Genomic DNA, 8,427 nt, shown 5'->3' on the forward strand with positions numbered 1-8,427 from the left:
AGTACATTTCTTGAACCATGTCTACAACTAGCAACCTCAATCTGGAGGCATCTATTAAGCTAGGCAACTCCAATTATGGCACATGGAAATACCGAATGGAGATCATTCTTGTACTTCAAGACAAATGGGAGTATGTCGATGGATCTACACCTAGACCATTGGATGATCCAACCAGTGGTAGCTCTACTCCACCTATTGTCACACAACACTAGCAGTGGGATCTACAGCTACACAAACAGTTTCTACACCAATAGCAAATCTTGCCATTGCCTGAGCTCAGGCAGAATGGGATAAGAAAGATAAGTATGTATATCATCTGATCAACTAGAATGTGCAAGATGTCATGCTAGGACATCTAAACACCATCAAGACATCCAAAGAAGCATGGGATATGTTCACAGCTCCCTACGAGTCCAAGAACACATCCATGATTCTCACACTAAGAAACCAAATCAACCAAAGTTTCCGCAATAGCAGTGAAACCGATCATGCTTTTGTACTCTAGATCAAAGACCAACAATCAACTCACAGCAGCAGGAGAGATAAAAAATGGTTCGAGTCATCATGAAAAGACTAGGAGAGGGATACTAGTCTAGAGTATTGCCATCCAATGACAAATTTCGACACTAGAAGAAATCCAGTCAGTCTTACTTGGTGAAGAACTCAGGACTCAAGCTATTCATGCACACAAAGGTCATTCTAATGATCAAGCATTCATAGCTTCAGACACTTTGAGGGGTCACTATGTATAAACCCTCTATATCATGTGCATTCAAGTCCTATTTGTAAAATCCCTTATCTGTAAAAAATTTCTTAATAAAATGTACCATTTTTCTATACAAACCTGTAATTTTTTTCCAAAACTAGTTTGAATATTCCCTTATGTAAATTAATTTTAGTAAATTTTGGAAATAAAAATAACCTTCTATTGAACTCACGTGATAGGGTTACATATGATGAGTGACCCCCCCAAGTTCAGATAGAAGCAGAGGTAGAGGTAGATCATTCTAGAGAAGTGGTCATCATCAACAATAAAATCATCAGCAAAGTCAGCATTAGCATCAGCATCATCCTCAGCAACATTAGCATCAGCAAAGAGGAAATCATTCCAATAGAAGAAGATTCCAAGGATGAGGAAATGCATCCACCAACATGTCAAACATCCAGTGCAACTACTATCATAAGTTTGGACACTATGAAAGAGATTGCCGGCAAGAAGCAGTATGACCAAGGTAGCCAATCCAGAAGTAATCGAGGGAATATCTGTGGTAGAGGAAATCATTGTGGTGGACATTCTAGTCTCAGTCATTTTGCAAATGAACATGGGAATATGTTTCTTGCAAACGAGGAAAGGGAGAAGATTGATACAGTGTACCTAGACACTGATGGCAATCCAAAAGAGGATTTCAGCTATCAAGTCGACCAAGCAAATTAGGATCCTTGGTACATTGACAGCGGTGCATCATCTCACATGACAAATCAACAGGAATGGTTCACAAAGATGAAACCATTAGAAGGTCAAAAGAATGTCATCTACATAGCAAATAATTTACACCAAATCCAGTGCAAGGGACTGAAGTTATCCCTATGAACAATTTCATTGGTATGAAAGGATTGGTAAAAGATGGACTCTATGTTCCGAAGTTCAACAAGAACCTCTTGTAAGTAAGTTAAATGATGAAACAGAACTAGCGATTTGTCTTCGACGAAGATGAATGCACTCTTAGACATAAATCCAAAAGATTTCAACTCTAGTAGGAAAAGGTGTCAAGGAAGGACACTTGTATAGAATGCTAGCTATAGTACCAGATATGCATGCCATGTCAGCTCAACCACAACAAATGCCACTATCCACAAAATGGCACAAGAGATATGGTCATGTCAATTTCAAGAGCTTGTTAGATCTCAAGAATCAGAATATGGCAATCGGGATTCCAAAGCTACAATTTCTTGGAAAGTTTGTGAAGCATGCTACTTCGGCAAACAAAAGCAAACCAACTTCAATAGAAGCACCTCTCGAGCATGAGGTATTCTTGATTTGATACATAGAGATGTATGGGGTTATCCCCAGGCCCGCAGCATCATTGGTTCACTTTACTACTTGACTTTCACTACAATAGATATTGTTGGGTCTAGTTTCCAAAAGAGAAATCTGAAGTGTTTTCCAGATTTCAAGAATTCAAAGCCATGGTAGAAAACCAAATAGGCAAAAAGATCAAAGTCATGAAATTAGATAGAGGAGGTGAATACATGTCTTCAGCATCCATGAACTTTTGCAGAAGTTGGAGAGGATCCATGGTGCCTTTGAGAGAACCACTTTTGGACCACGCATTTGGGCCACAACTCAGGCATCTCCATGGCTCATAAGTCTTCTCTCCACTCCTTTTCTATCTTTTTTGATCAACCAAGTTTGCCCAAATTTGCCCACATTCTTGAATATATGCATGGTATCCAAGAATTGATTTATTTTGCAATTGACCCCAATATGAAAGCTCATGAAATACTGATAGCGTTTTCATACTATGAGGATGATCCTCTTCATTCTCCCTCCAAACTTTAAGGGTAATCCAATCATTGAACTTCAAAGAGGGCGGTGGTGGATCAAGTTGACCTTTACACATAAGATGGTCAAATGGAAGGTATTGAGCATGACCTTCATAAACCATTTTCCTCATATGTCTTAGATGTCATGCAAGCTCATTCAAACTACCACCAATAGAACAAGCATGGTACCCACTTATAGCAAGTCCTATATGTATTAAGTGTCATGCAAGGTTCTTCAGACTACCACCAATAAGACAAGAATGGTACCCACTTATAGCAAGTCCTATATGCATGCAAAAATAGAAAGGTCATTAATATAAGGCATGCATAGATCACATCACAAAGCATAAAAATATCAATAGGCATGCCCCGCAGTGCAATCTCTTGCCTCACCTGTCATCGTGCAACCTTTTGCTTCATTTTTGCCCATGCAAATCATAGGCTGTCTTGGAAAGACCACCACACTAGTTTTTGACATAATAATGAGATGCAATCTATCATTCTAAGCATCGCGTCAGTGCACAACTTGTCATTGCCTAGAATTCAAGGTTGTCTTAGAGAGACCACCACATTGGTTCTTGGAGTTATAGCTCTATTACGTATTTATGCGTATTACAGGAGGAGGTCTATGATGACTAGCATGCTAGCAAATAGATGGAGATCTACGACAGCTAGCACACTGGTTCTTGGAGTTATATATTTGTGTACCAAGGAAAATGTATTCCGTTGTACAACTAAGCAAAATGCAATTGAGGATATGACCCTTGAGGGATCCCCTCTAGGGGCAAGGGCAATATCGACATGCCATTTCTGTCCACCAGTGGCATCCTAGATATTGTATAATGTACGTTGATATGGCCCTTGCACCTAGAGGGGACCCCTCAAAGGCCATATCGTAATTGCATTTTTTGAAATTTTAATTGTATTTTTCTAGATGTATCTCCTTGAAACCACAACAGTGGGCCATTAGAGTTATTTTAGTGCTATTTTTTTCTCATAAACCAAGGAAATTATAGTCCTACTTTACTGGTATTTTAGTCCTTGTTGTAGGTAAATATAAATGAGGATAAAAGTACAATTTATCAAGTGAAAATTGAGCAAAAGAGATTACAATGTACATCTACATCCAATAACACGTTGCAATGTTGAATTGTTTCTTTTTCCATGCACTTGCTTGCTATATGGCTCATAAGCATGCCAAAGCTCATTGCATTTAATAATACACAACATCAAACTTGATAGCATCCCCTTTGGACTATTTGTGTTTTGAAGCATTTTAGGCCACATTGCACTTGTTTGGGATATCCAAGTCTACTTGCATGTATTGCCAGAGGGGGGAAAACTAGCGACTGAAATTTTGGTACTCCCATGAATTTTGAATTTTCACACCTCCCGCCCATCAAATCTTAGAAGATTAAGTACCTGTAACCTGCCCGTGCCCTGCAACCTGCACACACCTCGACGTGACCTTGCACAAACTTTGGTTTGCCATTGTCTTCTTTCAGGTAAGTTGTCTTCTATTCTTTACTTGCCTCACCAGCTAGCTTCTCTGGGTCTATTCTAAACTGATTGTGGCTATGGTGTCAATGGCAACATGTAGCTCTCCATGGCTTGCAAGAGAAGCAGACAGAGGCTACGAGGCAAGAAAGCCAAAAAGCCAAGTCAAGGCACAAGGAACAGAGTGCGAGTTAAGGAAAGTGCTGGCATGATATCGAATCAACAATGGAAGACACTTTTGCAACATCTCTGCGAAGGGAGAAACAACGAGAAGAAAGAAGACTCCTTGCAGATTAGCAATAAGAAGTAGTTGGAGATGCACACGTTCGATCACATTCGATCATTGCCATGAGAGCAAAGAACACGAGCTATGGTGTTATGATTGGTGGGAGCATTCGAGGCAGCAACATCAGGCCATTTGGGTGATTACCAGTCTTGAGTCTTCACAAGCTTTAGCCTGCAACCTTAAGTTCGTAGAGTAACAACCCTACCAACACCTCAGGGGATGCACGCCCAAGAGGCGATGCTCTCTAAACTGAGAAATGGCCTATAGAAAGTGAAAGGAGTGCACAACTTAGATCAATAAGCTGCAAAGAGGGTGACATTAGCTATGGTGGTGTCCCATGAAACAAAGGAGAAATAGCTTGGGCACACAATATCAAAAATGTTGTCAATCAAAAGGACCAACGTGGCTCTAGCGGTGATTGAACGTAGAGTAGAAGCAATACACGATCATCCCAATCTGAGAAGTGTGTGGATTTCAACAAAACGCAAGAAAAAGAGAGAGAGCCTAAGTGCGAAAGTCATTGCTACACTGATGACTTTTTGGCACGAAAATACGAGAGTTTCTCTAGATAGAAAGGACATCTATAAGAAGCAAACTGAATGCAAGGTGTTTAAGGAGCACATCATACACATGCTAGATACAATGCAAGTTAGTGGTGCCTAAATTAGCCCGATGGTTATTTGTGATTGAGCTTTGGGATAGTTTACTTGTTTCATTTCTTAAACCAGGCTTGGACTAAATGTGATTCAGCCCGGTGGTTGAAACATCATGCAACCGTAGGTTGGTTCAGCTCAATTGCCAGTTATGTGATTGTCCTGAACAAACATGGTTGAATAGACATTAGTTGTTGTCCAACCCGGTGGCATGGTTGAGCAGAAAATAACAGCAATATATCTTGCAATATATTGTTATTTTACGAAACCAGCCGGTGGTTGGAACATCATCTAACCGTGGTTGCTTCAGCTCAATTACCAATTATGTTATTGTCTTGAACCAGCATGGTTGAACAGACATTAGTTATTGACCAGCCCATTGGTTGAAATTATTGTGTTTCTTAGTACTTAAATTCATTAAATTTAATTTCTTGCTATTCGGCTCATATACCACTATTAAATTGTGAAATTCAAAAATAAAAAGCAACATATTGTTATTTTCTAATGGTGAAAGTCAGAAATGAAAAGCAATTTAGTTGTTATTGTCTATTATGTGAAGTTGAGACCATTAGGAAAAACCATCCTGGTGGTTGTGAACCTGTGACAGTGTCCTAAACCATCTCGATGGTTGAAATTGTCCTAAACGTGTCCTAAACCAACCTAATGATTGACATTGTGATTGTCGTAAACCAACACGGTGGTTGAAATTTGTTTTGCTTCATTATATACTTTAATAAGACTGTGTTTTGTATTCTTTTAGTAGTAGCAAAAAAGGGGCTCATTGTTCTATTGTTCCCACATGTTGGGTCAATAGACGGAGTTGTATCTCAAGTTTGTCGATCAGAATCTAGATATTTCAATTGGGCAAAGGAGCTTTGAGCATTGTAAGCCCTGGTATGTTAGGAAACTCAAAGACAGGAATGTTTGTTGTTGCAAAACACACATAGACTCGCCCAACAAGCTATGAATGGCTTGAGATCTGGTTGTGTTCGAGCATTGCTCCATGGGGATCGATGCCCATGCCTCCCAATGAATGCGGTCTATAGGCTACTTGAATCTTCATCATGTGTTGCAAGGGAGGGCAGGTTTTGTAGCCTAAGGTCTCTGTGGGAGCCAATGGTTTGTCCAAAGGGAGCCCATGAGTGGCACATGATTGAATGCATTTGCGGCACATGCAAGCATTGCAGTTTGAAGCTAAAGAAGAAGACATTCAATGTCTATCCAAATGAAATGAGGGAAGACAACCATGTTGCTCTAAAATGGAGGAGAATTGAAAATGTCAATGTTGAAGGATTCGATAAAAAAGAGATGGCTACTATCATATAAGAGTACCCATCCAAGGGAGCTTGTAAGTCACGTGGTTCAATCCATCCCAAAATATGTGCTTCACAATTTCACAGCCAACTGGCAGTATAAGTAGTTCAGGATGTGCCTTGCCAATTTTCCTCGTGACACTATTGTATCTGTCATAGATTTTGCAAAAAATTATTGTTTTCAAGAACAGGATGAGATACAAAGTGCTCACTGGTACAACAAGCAGATAACAATTCTTGTGCATATCACGTACATTCATTTGCTTGATTCTTCCATGCCTGATGCCAATCTGCTTGTGCTGACTCACAAGAGTCCAAGTCAGTGCAACACTTGTACCATTTCTACATTTTAAATGATAGGGAACATGACACCCTATTTGTGCAGCATGCTTTTCTACTACATTTGGAATGGCTGAAAAAGGAAAATCCCCATGCAAAAAATATAATACAACATTGGGTATGGTCAGATGATGCTGCCTCTCAATTTAAATCAGCACATGGATTCTAATTCGTCTCAAGGTTCAAATCCCTGATCGGTCTAGACATGATGTGGAATTTCTTTGCGTCTAGCCATGGCAAGGGTGAACATGATGAATGCGATGTTGTTATTAAGAAAGCTCTATTTAAACACCAATTAGCATGCCCTCAGAATATTGTAGTATGCAGAGTGTACCATGAAGTAAAAGTGAATGAAGTGCAAAGGAGAAGTCGACATGATTGCAAGAAAATTAAAGGAGTTTGTGGTCTACACAACATATGGGGCTTTTCAAACAAGCAACTGATTAAAATGAGAAAACTTTATTGTTTCTATAGTGCATGCATCATAGGGGATCATGACGATTGTGAGAACATTGCAATTATGAAGACATGGGAGCGAGTTCAAGTTTTCCCTCTACATTTAGATGGAGTGATAAACAATGGAGAGACAAACAACTTGCCATAGTTTGGGGAGAGTTTTGACGATCTCACTAACTATTTGGAAGAGGGGGATAACTTTGCTATTGTTGCAGATTCTGGGGAGAACAAGGAAGATGACCCATACTTTCTGTTGTAGTGCACAAAACCTAAGTACAAGGTTGAGGAAACATTTAAGGATAATTGGAGAGCAACCTATGAGAAGTGGGATGTAGTAGTCGGAGCTTTTTGGTGCAAAAAAATATCCAAGAGAGGCTACAATTATGAACTGCTACATAAGAGTCTACGAACATGTGTGTACTCTCATCTAGTAAGAGCTATTAAGTTCTAGATGCAACCTATGCCACAACGAAAGAAGGGCAAGAGTGTCTTCAAATTGGATTTAGACATGCATGAGCACATCTTGGGTTGTCTTGGAGTGGTGGACGAGGAGGACTGAGATAATACTAAGAAAATGTATGTTTTCTCATTCCAAGGAAACAATATGTCCACTTGTCCTATAAAATGGAATTTGGATTTGAGAATTCTTCTTCTTAGTATATCCCAAATAACCACCCTACTGGTTTTATTAAATTATTTTTGTAAATCCCAAACGATAAATCCCATGCTTGTTTTTAGTATATCCCAACCACCACCACTCTGGTTTCCCATAATGAATCCACACATCCTACAAATCCATTCATCTTGTTATAATAGAAGCAAACCACCGTGCTGGTGGCTGTTAATATCCTAGTGTAAACCAACCACCATGGTGGCGATAACTTATCCTACACTACTACCATTCTATCCCTACACTACTGCCGTGCTATCCTAAAATTTATTGCATAGTGCTATACTAATGCAGTGCCCTTTAGACTATTTATCATTTTGTTAACCGTCAGATTTCATCATATGCTTGCTTTTAGTATATCCCAACAACTACCGTGTTGGTTTCCCATAACGGATCCACACATCCTACAAATCCATTCATCTTATAATAATAGAAGCAAACCACTGTGTTGGTGGCTGTTAATATCCTAGTGCAACTAACCACCACCCTGGCGATAACTTATCTTGCACTAATCCTACACTACTACCATGCTATCCCTACACTATTATCATGCTATCCTAAAATTTGTTGCATAGTGCTAGTGCCCTTTAGACTGGTTATCGTTAACCATCATATTTCAACCACCAGGATACCTAAAAAATTTAGGTACTAACATGGAAGCAGGTCGAT

The sequence above is a fragment of the Dipteris shenzhenensis genome, chromosome 8, assembly GCF_047967505.1.
Source record: "Dipteris shenzhenensis isolate YYH24624 ecotype China chromosome 8, Dip_SZ_1.0, whole genome shotgun sequence".
Taxonomy (NCBI): domain Eukaryota; kingdom Viridiplantae; phylum Streptophyta; class Polypodiopsida; order Gleicheniales; family Dipteridaceae; genus Dipteris; species Dipteris shenzhenensis.